The sequence below is a fragment of the Hemiscyllium ocellatum genome, unplaced genomic scaffold (genome assembly GCF_020745735.1).
Source record: "Hemiscyllium ocellatum isolate sHemOce1 unplaced genomic scaffold, sHemOce1.pat.X.cur. scaffold_437_pat_ctg1, whole genome shotgun sequence".
Lineage (NCBI taxonomy): Eukaryota > Metazoa > Chordata > Chondrichthyes > Orectolobiformes > Hemiscylliidae > Hemiscyllium > Hemiscyllium ocellatum.
The window spans coordinates 324,822-337,554 of NW_026869055.1; positions in this window are offsets into that span (position 1 = coordinate 324,822).

A 12,733-nucleotide genomic window follows, 5' to 3' on the forward strand; every position below is an offset into this window, starting at 1 on the left:
TTGATGTCAGTCTCCATGGATCCTAATTATGTCACTGGATTGTTTTCCTCTTCTATTTGTACGGGGCTTCTTCCAATGCTTTATCCCATTATTGCTGCAGATGCATCACCTGCAACACTGACAAGGATCAGCAGTTGCAAAAACAGGGAGAGCAGAGATCAGAATCTGAGAACCATAGACTGGAAAGTTCAAACAATGGACCAGAATCTGAGAACAGTAGTCTGGAATGTTTCAACAATGGATCAGAATCTGATAGCATTAGATTGGAGTATGCCAACAACGGATCAGAATCTGAGTACAATAGACTGGAATGTCGCACCAATGGCTCAGAATCTCAGAAAAGTAGACTGGAATGCTGCAACAATGGGCAGGAGTTTATCTTTGGGTCTTTTGTATCTTTCCTGGTTTTGGCACATATTACCAGATCGGATATTAGGTGTTCTGCTGATTATTCAGGCTGGTTACTATCCCATGCTCGCTATTGTTGGTGTTCCTGGTAAGTCTCCCTATCTCTATCGATTTATTAATCCCATAAACCATGGTGAACTTCAGTGATATTTCTGTTAGCTATGTTTAGTAAAGACTGAAAATATTGTCTTCAGTTTCAAATGCAAATCTATTCATTCTCCACAAATTTCAGAACCACCCACACCCCCGACCTCACAAACATCTGAGAACAAGACTGTTCACAATCCAGAAGTACCCATTTTCCCCAAATTGGTTTATGTCTTGGTATTCTCTCCATCACTAAAGCTACCCACTACCAACTGCATGATATCCCAAGACCCCATCTTGACGTCAGTGCGGGTGTTAAATAAGCCATTATCTATACCTTGGTAAAAGTCAGACTTTGTGGTTCCTGTTCTCTTCTAATCGCTCTTCCCGTTACAAATGTTTCCATCAAAATCTTGTTCGTGTCTGTAATGTAAATTCATGACGAGGACATTGTGTCAGAGTAGTAATGTCGCTAGCCACGTAATTCAGTGGCCCAGGTAACTGCACTATGAATGCTGTTTCAAGTCCTATCTCAAATGATGACAGAACTTTAATTCAAATGAGAGGAACTGGAAATAAAAGTGAACTTTACTAATATAACCCACCAGCACTTTGTCAAGAAGTTTATATATTTCACTGTTATCCTTTGGTTAAGAAATCTCACATTATTGCCTGATCTGAATAAAGACTGACATCAGACAAAATACCTTAAGGAATGGCCTCACAATAAAAAGGCATTTAGTGAGGTCCACAAATGCTGCTCTGCTAGTGATGCAGACATCCCATGCAATAACAACAGGTAAGGTAGAGGAAAAGGAACGAATAAGTGCCAGAGAAACTGAACAGATTTGGCAGCTTCAGGTTGAGAGAAAAATATAAGTGAAATTTTGCGTCCAATCACCATACATCAGAACTGAATGCAGCTGGGAAATAGTGTGCTTGATGTTGATGACATGGATGACTGCTGTGAAAGGGAGAAGGGGTGAGTTTAATAGATCGAGAAAGAGAGAGGTAGAGAGAAAGAAACAAACAGAGAGATTGCTGATGATCAGCTGGAATGGAAATAAAAATCCAGACTTACCTTATTTATTTTTCTCCTGTTCTCATATTACTGAAATTCATGCCCATGTAAGGTATATATAAAAGTCTCGGTTTGAAGTGAGTTATTTCACGTTGTCTCTCTTCCTTGAGTGTGATCATTTTATTTTATTCAATAATGGGGTGCTGGGCCTGTATATAATTCCCTTACCTCATTGTCCTTGAGAAGGTGTTGGTGAGCTGCCTTCCTGACCCACTGCTGTCTGTGGGCTGTAAGTAGTCAGTGCTGAGGTCCATGCGGTTTCATTTCTTTGAGAATTTGTAGTGAGTGACATAACTGAGCGACTGGCTTGGATATTTCAAACCACAACTGTATGTTAACCACAGTGCTCTGCGTCTGGAGTCACATGTACGTCCGACCGGGTGAAGATGGCGGATTTCCTTCCCTGAAGTGCACTAGTGTGCCAGGTAGGACAAACACAATGGTTTCATTGTTTCATTTGGAGAACTCAATGTTGAGTCCTCCAGGCTGTAGGCTAACCAGGCCGAAGGTAAGATGTTGTTCGTCCAATTTGCGGTCTGACTCACTGTGGCAACAGAGGAAGCCAAGGAGGTCATGTTGGAAAGGAATTGGGAAGGGGAATTGAAATGGGTGGTGACTGGGAACCCAGGTCAGCCCCTTTGAAGCGGGCTGTGATGCTCGGTGAAATGTGCCCTTAGTTTAAGTTGCTCTCCCCGATGTTGACAAGACCACATCAGGAGAACCTAATGCAGTAACTAGGTTGAAGGAGAGGCAGGTGGACATCTGTTACACCTGGAAGGACTGTCTTGGGCCTTGGATGAGGTGAGGGAGGTGTGTGCCAGCAGTTGATGTATTTTATGTTTCATCTGCAAGTGTCAGTTGTCCATGGGGATTGACAGGTTTGGTGGGGAGTGTGGCACGAGCCAAAATTAGTGAAGGGATCAGTCCTTGTGGAAGATGTGCCAGGTGATGGGATCCAACCTAGTTTACTGTATCTGCCATTCCTGAGGTGGTCTTCTCTACATCAGGGAGACCAAATGTAAACTAAGGGGAATGTTGCTGAGCATCTCAGCTGGGCCTATAAGAGCTGACCTGACCTTCCAGTCACTGCCTATTTCAATTCCACCTCCCAGTCCCATTCCGACATGGCCATCCTTGACCTCCTCCATTGCCACAAAGAACCAAAGCACAAATTCGAGGAATGACGCTTCATTTTCCACCTGTGTATCCTACAGCCAAGGGTCTCAACACTGAGTTCTCCAATTTTTAGTAGCCTCTCTTCCAATCTTCCAACTTCCTGCTTAGCCCCTCCCCTTCCATTCCTCTGATCAACACATCTTCCAGCTGTCAACTGGATTCATTCTTCCCATTGGCCAACCCAGTGATACCCTCTATCTGTGTTCCCCACCACAACACGCCCCTCCTCCTACTTCCCCACGTTCGCCTCTTTATCTGTACACACCTTTGCCCCCACCCCAGACATGAAGAAAAGTCATACCCAAGATGTGGACTTTTTCTCCTGATGTTGCCAGGCTTGTTGTGTTCTTGTGAATGTGCTGTGCCTCTACTTATACAATAGCTTCTATGGGCTGAATGGCATTCTCATATTTCTATGAAACCAGCTTGAGATGCTGAATGAGCTCCTCATTTTTAGTCCTGTGCAAATGTTCAGGGTCCAGCAGTGCTGTTACATGAATGTTACCTACTCATTAACAGCATGAACTTGAATGTTGTCCAGGTTTTGATGTTTTCTAAGCATCCTCACTTCTGATCGAATGACGGAGGGTAAGACATTGCTGAAGCAGTTGAAGATGTTCGTGCCAAGGAAGCTACCCTGAGGATCACCCACAGAGATATCCAGAGACTGAGTGGATTGATCTCCACCAGCCACATGGTGCTCCGATTGGCCCAACCACTTGGGAGTTTACAACTGATTCCAATTAGGTGCAATTTTATTCGGTCTCCTTGACATCTTGTTCAGTCATGTCATGTCAGGGCCAGTCATTCTGACGCTGTGTTCATATCTTTTGATTTGGAGATGCCTGTGTTGGACTGGTGTGTACAAAATTAAAAATCACACGCCACCAGGTTATAGTCCAACAGGTTTAATTGGAAGCACACTAGCTTTCGGAGCGTCGCTCCTTCATCAGGTGATTGTGGAGGGCTCAATCCTAACACACAGGATTTATAGCAAAAATTTACAGTGTGATGTAACTGAAGTTATACATTGAAAAATTGATTGTTGAGTCTTTCATCTGTTTGAATATCATGGTATTCAAACAGATGAAAGACTCAGCAGACTATCAATTTTGCAATGCATAATTTTATTTACATCACACTAAAGTTTTGCTATAAATTCGATTGAGCCCTCCACCATCACCTGATGAAGGAGCGATGCTCTGAAAGCTCGTGTGCTTCCAATTAAACCTATTGGACTATAACCTGGTATTGTGTGATTTTTAACTTCATAGCTTTTGTTCATGTCAAAGGCCAAGTTAAATGTATGTGGACTGTTTCCTTCCCTCAGAGGGTAGTGACTGTTGGGGCCTCTCTATCCCAGACAGCTACATCTCTGAATGTTTGAGGGAGCAGTGTGGTGTAAATGAATTTTGACACATCAGGGAGTTAAGGGCTACAAAAAATTGGGCATGAAAGAGAAATTGCGGCCAAGATGGATCAGCCCTGACCTTACTGAAGGGAAGGACAGTCTTGACGGGCTATATAGCCTGGTATTATTACTACAAACCCTATCGTCCAGTCAATTTATTGCCTCTTCCATTTCCTGTAGTACTTCAAGTAGCTAAATAGGCTGATACTGTTGCTGCATTATCTAAACTGGGTCTAGTTCTATCGACTGGAGGGACTGATTGGTCTCCTCCTGTAAATGTATATCATGGTCCAGGGGCTGAGAAGCCTCATCCTGTTCTCGTGTAACTGAAATCTATATAGACCAGATCGGCCACCCTTGGTCAATGTAATCACTGCAGATGCTGGTGATCAGATTTGAAAAGTGTGGCACTGAAAAAGCCCAGCTGGTCAGTCAGCATCCGAGAAGCAGGAATATCGATGTCATGGACATTCCTGATGATAGACTTGTGCCCAAAATGTTGATTCTCCTGTCCCTCGCATGCTACCTGACCTGATGTGCTTTTCCAGCACCACACGTTTGGATGTCTACCTGCCCGCCCTACTCAATCTTCCTGGTCACGTCATCAGAGAACTTTAACAAATTCATCAGGCGTGAACATCCACTCACAAAGCCATTATACTATTACTAATGAAACCCTGTTTTCCCAATGCATGTACATCTTATCCCTCAGAATCTTCTCAAGTAATTTACCTACCACAGATATTAAGCTTACCGGTCTGTATTTCCCAGGCTTTATTTTTCAGTCCTTCTTGAATAAGGGTACGGTCTTATGGGATCTCACCTGTGGTAACTGATGATCAAAATTATCAGCCAGGGCCCTCGGAAGTTCTTCTCTAGCCCCTGCATTGTTTTTGTATATCTGAAAGGACCGTGAGATTTATCCAACTTCAAACATTCTAGTAGATCCAATACCTCTTCTACTGTGATATGGACTGTCCCTAAGTTATCACCAACAATTTCCCCAATTTCCCGAGTACTCATGTCTTTCTCCACGGTAAACATAGAGGAGAAATATTTCTTGAGGACATTCCTGATCTCTTATGGTTTCACACAAACATATCCATTTTGGTCTTTGAGGGGTCCTATTCTCTCTCTAGTTACTACTTTTCCTTTAATATACTTAAAGCACCTCTTTGTATTCACCCTGATCTTCTCAGGCAAGGTTATCTCATATCGCCTTTTCTCCCTCCTGATTTCCTTCTTCAGTAAACTCCTGTATCCCCTGTACACCTCCAGGGATTCCCTTGATCCCAGCTGTCTCTACCTGACCCACGCCCCCTCATTTCTTTTGGTAAAAGCCTAAACATCTCTTGTCATCAAGTGTACCTCATTCCTGTCAACTTTCCATTCACCCTCACAGGAACATATAGATCTTAAACTCCCACTTGTTTGAGGTCCCTTTGCTTGCAAACAGACTACTCCAATCAACCCCTGAAAACTCCCGTCTAAGTCCATCAAAATTAACCTTGCCCCAATTTATAACTTGAATCTGTATACCATTTTTTCCCTCTTCATAACTATTTTAAAATTAATAGATCTATGGTCACTGGTCCCAAAGTGGACATCTACTGTCACCCCACTCAACTGTCCTGACCTATTTCTTAAGAGTAGGACAAATTTTACTCCTTTTCCGATTAGGACCCTCTACATTCTGTTTGAGGAAACTTGCCTGACGCACTTAATTGATTCCAGCCCATCAAATCCCTTAATGCTCTGGCACTGCAATTCTGTGTTATAAAGAAAAATTAAAGCCTCTATTATGACAACCCAAATGTTCCTGAAAGTCTCCGTAATCTCTCTACATATTTTTGTTCCTGCAATTTCTGTTTACAATTTGTGGGCCTGTAGTACAACCCCAATAATGTTACCATCCACTTCCTATTTCTTAGTTTCACCCACAAAGCCTCATTGGATGATCCACCAGTTATTTTATCTCTGATCACTGCTGCAATACATCTTTTATTCAGAAATGCAACTCTCCTCCTCTCGTTCCACGATCTCTGGCCCTCCTAATGCATTTAACTCGGGTACATTAAGCTGTCAGTCCTATCCATCCCGCAGCCATGTTTCTGTAATAGCTAGACTATCGAGCGCCGATAGCCTATCCACACCCTGAATTCATCTGCCTTAACTGTCAGCCCTTTTGCACTGAAATAAACACAATTTAATCCATGGGCATTTCTTGTTCTCTATCGTGTTCCAGCCTGATATGTCTTCTCAACGTATCTCCTTCCAGCCTCTCACTTGCCTCCTTGCTCTTGAGGATATCACCTCCTGCCAATCTCGTTTAAATACTCCTCTTTTGCACTAGCAAAACTGGCTGCGAAGATATTGATCCCCCCTCGAGTGCATGTGCCACCAGTCCCTCCTGAACAGGTCAACTTTGTCACAGAAAAGCTCCCAATGGTCTAAAAATATGAATCCCGCTCAGTGCACCAATTCTTTAGTCATATATTTATCTTGATATCCTCCTATTCTTAGCTTCACTAGCTCATGACACTGGAAGTAATCTGGAGATTATCACCATCGAGGTCCTGGTTTTAACTTTTCTCCGAGTTCTCAGTTAATCATTCTACACAAACACATTCCAATATCCAACCGTGTCATTTGTACCATTGTGCACAATGACTTCTGGCTGCTCACCCTCCCCCTTGAGAACTTTCAGCAGCCACTCAGAAGCATCCTGCACCCTGAAACCTGAGAGGCAACACACCATCCTAGTTTCCCGTTTGAGGTCACAGAATCTCCAATCTATCCCCCTAACAATCAAATCTCCTCTCTCTAAGAATCTGTTTACCTTTATTCTTTCCTGCTGCTCCCCAGATCAGGTGCAACCATCTTGGCTACTGCTGCTTTCCCCTGAACAGTCATTCCCTGACACCTATCGCCCATCTCCCAACATACAAAAAACCAGTATCCAGAATGGGATACTTGGTTTCGAGAGGAATGGCCACAGGGGATTCCTGCACTTCCTGCCTACTCCCTTTGCCAATACTGGTGGTCGCCCAACTACTCTCTGCCTGGAACATGACAGGAAGCAAGGAATGCCTGTTGGATTAACTTGCTTTTAATTAAATGCAACAGGGCTGACAGGTAAGGCAGATGAACTCAGGGCGTGGATCTTTACATGAGACTGGGATATTATAGTCCTTACCGAAACATGGCTAAGGGAGGGACTTGAGTGTGATCACCTCACTAAAGCTTTTATCTATGATGTGCTCAGTATCTCGGATGATCCGGAGTGCAGCCAGATCCAACTCCTGAACATGGTCTCCCAGAAGCTGCAGCAGGGTGCACTGCCCACACATGTAGTCATCAGGGACAGTGGAAATCTTCCTGAGCTCCCACAAACCGCAGGAAGAACATGCAACTTCCCTAACTGCCATCTCTACTGCTGTCAGACTAGTGTTAAAAAGAGTTTACCTGAGCTTAACTTTAACTTTTGCTGAACTGCTGCTCACCGATGTCTCTGGAACCAAAGCATTACTGCCTAATCTGCCACTAACAGTACGTCAATAGAACACTCCACATTTAGTTTTGGTTAGATCAGGAGGGAGACACGACAGTGATGTGTTGTTTGGGCCTTAAGCACTCCTAAGCACCAGGCCCATGCTTGGACTTGGGTGGTGTCTTGCTGAGGTCTTCCTCCTTGTAGTGGTGACTGCGCTGATGCAAACCTTCACCCTGACAGCTCATCCGCGTTGTCGCAGTCCTCTGGTCTTTTCTGTCTACTAGCACTGCCCTTATGAATTCCTTATATCTGTTGATTGTATTCGAAACTGTGTATCACTCCGGATATTCCAGTGAATACAGGGTATTAGAAAAGGTTTACCATTAGACATACGAGTGACAGTATACCCATCCACTCGCTGACTCTGCTTTTACATTCAATTATTCTGATAACATTCCATTCCATTTTTCTGCGTTTTCCCTGTAACCCTTGTTTAAAAATCTGTCCATCTCAGCCTTGAAGATATTTGGTGATCATTCCTCAACAGCCTTCACAATTTTCTACAATTGTTTCCCTTTCCCTGATGTGAGACTTGGTGGTCTTTAATCCCATGGCTTTTTTTCTAGCACTCTGTGTGGAAGTTGAACCTACATTAGATGTTGTCTTGTTCGATCACACCACCTTTGTGGCCAGAGGCAAAACAAAATGCAACACAAAATTTAAGAGGCTGGAACCTACTGTCTCATCTTCCACAAATGTCTAAGATACAGTTCATCCAGATCTAGAGATTTGCCCACTTTTTATCCTGCATCAACTTCCAATTCTTCCTCAGCTTCTGTCCAGGAACTGCTTCTCCAAAGTGAAGACCAATATGTAGTACGTGTTTGACATATTCTCAGGCTCGATGCACAGTTTGCCTCCTCGGTCCCTAATACTCCCTATTCTTTCTCTTGTTACCCTCTTATCCTTAATAAACTGATAAAATGTCTTTGAATTCTTCAAAATATTGACCACTAATATTTTTATCACGCCGCGTTTTGCTCTAGAACTTACTTTCTTGAGTTTAGAACTGCACGTTCTCTACTCTTATGGGACCTCCATTGACCTCCTCACTTTATGCCTGCTTTAAGATCCTCTTTCATTTTTAATTCTATTCTGAACATTTGTAGATATTCCAGGCTCTCTGGGCTTGTTTTCCTCAGTTTCATCTTTGTTGTAACATGTTGCGGTGACACTCTCATCAATTCCATTTTGAGCATGTGATCCCCACCACCCCCGCGCAGTTCTGCTACAATTTCACCCAGAAGTAACTGTACCGTGGCCAGATCCTGTCTTTCTCTTGGTAAGATCTGCCTCCATCATCCAAATTATTTTTATTTTTCAAACCTTTTTCTCTTTTGGTCTTTTCCTTAATAAGCTTAAAATGCTTGAGTCACGGTCACTGGTCCTGCAATGCTCTCCCAATCCTGCCTGCAACACCTGACTGGCTTAATTCCCCACAGTGAGGCTCGGCACAGCCCTACTCATTGTTGTATCTGCTCCATGTTGATATAAGGAGCTCTCTGGAATAAATGTCAAGGCATCTTTGTCCTCTTAAAAATAATTATCACTGCCCTAATCAATGTCTATAATTGAAATACCTGAATGTAATGATCCTATTATTGTATTTGCACAACTCAGTGAATTGGTTATATACCTGCTCCTGTATTTTCTTTTATCTGGAGGTCTATAATACACCCCCAGTAGTCATTGTTTTGATCCTAACCTCAACCCACAAACCGTCATTTGAATATCCTTCCAAGATATCATCCTTCCTTACTGCAATCTTTGACTCCATAATTAATAAGGCAACACCACCTTCTCTTTTATCCTCTCCTCTGCTGTCTATAGTTCTTGTATTACAGAATATTGAATTGTCAGCCCTGACCTCCCTCAAACACACCTACGTGATGGCAAAAATGTCCACTCCCCCATGTCACCTCGTTCCCTTATCACATCTGTCGGTCCGATAATATTCCCAGTATTATAGTAAAGGAGATCCAGCCTGGAATATAGCATCTGGAATACTCTGTCCCTCGGAGTTGTTCAGTCATTTACTGTTTGTTATCACGCTGCCTTTCAATGAACTAAAAATGTAACTCTGGCACTGAATCAATAATTGTTGAGTTGTAATTTCTTATTTAATTAATATGTTAATCAAATGCCACGTCCAGAACTGAACAGTCAGCTTCAAATACAATGAATTCCTGCTGATTAATTCCCTGCTCAGTGTGCAGCAGGATTAGCCCTCAGTAATGGAGAAAGTGAGGACTGCAGATGCTGCAGATCAGAGACCAAAAGTGTGGTTCTGGTAAAGCACAGCGAGTCAAGCAGCATCCGAGGAGCAGGGGAGTGAAAGCTTTGGGCATAAGCCTTTCATCAGGACGGCATTGGTGTGTTCACATTTTTTTCCATTCCATGATTCATGGAATATTTGGAATTGTACTTGCTCAGGAGGGCAGCACTGTATATAGCCCTGAAATGGAAAGCAGTCAATCAGTTGGTTGAACTGGGAGTAGATAAAGTGAGGTGACGTACAGACTGATTGAAGTACAAACATAAGGATAGATAAGTCCCCTGGACCAGACAGGAAGCACCCGAGGTTACCAGAGGAATTGAGGGAAGAGATTGCTGCGCCTTTGTGTCCCCACTGTCCACTGAAGTACTGCATGATGATCGGATGGTGGCAAAAGTTATTCCCTTGTTCAGGAAAGTCAATAGGGATAATCCTGCGAAATACAGGCCAGTCAGTCTTATTTCTGTATTGGGCAAAGTATTGGAAAGGATTCTGAGAAACAGAATTTATGACTACTTGGAAAAGCATAGTTTGATTAGAGATAGTCAGCATGGCTTTTTGAGGGGCAAGTCATGCCTCACACAACTTAGTGAATTCTTTCAGGATGGGATCAAACACATTGATGAAGGGAGAGCAGTGGATGTGATGTACATGGATTTTAGCAAGGTTACCATAAAATCGGCTCATTCAGGATGTAAGGAGGCATGGGATACCAGTAAATAGGGAAATCTGTCTGTATGGTAACAAAATTGTCTGGCCTGTAGAAGACTGCTGGTGGTAGAACATGGAAAGAATTCAACCTGGAGCTTGGTGAGCAGTGCCGTTCTTCAGCAATCGGTTCTGGGACTGCTGTTCTTTGTGATTTTTACAAATGACTTGGATGATAAAGTGCAAGTGTGTTTTAGTAAGTTTTATGATGTAACAAAGATGTTGGAGTTATGGATAGTGTGGAGGGCTGTTGTAGGTTGTAATTGGACATTGACAGGATGCAGAACTGGGCTGGTAAATGACAGGTGGAGTTCAACCTGGATAAGGGTGAAGTGATTCATTTTGGAAGGGCGAATTTGAATGAACAATACAGGGTTAAAGGCAGGATTATTGGCAGTGTGGAGGACCATAGGGATGGTGTGTTCCATATCATAGGATGCTCAAAGTTGTCACCCAAGCTGATAAGGTTATTAAGATGAATGGCGCTTTCATGAGCCAGGGATTGAGTTTAAGAGCCGCAAGTTTATGTTGCAACGCCAAAGTGCTCTGGTGAGACTACACTTAGAATATTGTGTTCAGTTCTATTTGCCTCATTACTGTAAAGACATTGAGGCTTCAGAGGGGGTACTGGGGAGATTTAACAGGATGCTGCCTAGACTGGAGGGCATGTCTTACAAAGAAAAGGTGAGGGAGCGAGGGCTTTCTCCTGGGGGCAATGAAGAATGGGAGGTGACATGATTGAGGTGTATAAGATGATGAGAGACATAGGTAGAATGGGTAGCCAGAGACTTTCTCGCAGAGTGGAAATGGCTATCTCGAGCGAGCATAATTTTAAGGTGATTGAAAGAAGGTTTGAGGAGATGTCAGAGGTAGGCTCTACACACAGGGAATGGTGTGTGCTTGGAATGCACTGCCAGCAGCGTTAGTAGAGTCAGCTGCATTAGGCGATATTTCAGTGACTATTGAATAGGCACATGAAGGGTATGTCAGTTAGTCTGATCTTCAAGTAGGATAAAAGTTTGGCAGGAAGTCAAGTGTCGAAGGGTCTGTACTGTGCTGTACTGTTCTGTGTTTTATGTTTCACCCAGCCTGTGGATTCTTATCAATGTTTGAATGTGTGAGGGAGTGATGTGTGTAAGATCAGGAAGCTGGGGAGGGGCGTTAGCCCAAAATTTCAGTTATATTGTTCATTGTTACATTCACGTAAATGCCACCATAGTGTGTGCGGTGTCCTACACCAGGCAGGCTCCGCCAATTTCAGTTATTACCGTGATTCTTGACTTGCCATTTGCTGCTGTTTTCTTCAGATACAATCTGTTAGGTGACCCATATATTAATCAGATGTTTGCTATGTTTCGTGAATTGGGCAAAAGTAAGATGCCAACTATGATTATTCGACTGTACTATTACCTCTGAAAAGCATTAGGTTGATTCTATCGTTATGGAACAAAAATATAACCTCCTGTCAAGATTTTCTAGCAAAGAACTAAAGAATGTACATTTTATTGTGTATCGAACAAACAATATGGATGTAACTGTTTTGGCGGTCAAAATTACATACACAATGTCAGGATTCAAAACAATGCATTGTCACTCCAACATTTTGAAAGTGGGTGGATTCTGAATGATTACATGTTCAGGGTGAGCAACCGATTGAACAATGAAATAGAATTAGCGTTCTTATACATTTATACATAATCAATCAGTTTAATTTCTCACTGAAATGTACAAGCTGCAACTATTTGCCAGTGAATTAGAAATGGCTATAATTCAACATGGAGTGTGAATATTAACCTAAATAAATGATTTGTGCTATCAAATTTTAGTGAATAGTAGTTTGAAAACTTTTATTTTTTGAAAGAATGTTATTTAATATGAAATGTAGACAGTAAACAAAAAAAATAACATATTATCGTGTGAGCGAAAAGTCAAACCTTTTCAAAGAGCTTTGCGCCAAAGCAATGACAGATTTGTTTTAGTAATTGGAATACAGCAAATAAAATATTCCTGTTCTAAGCAACATTTAGACTACAA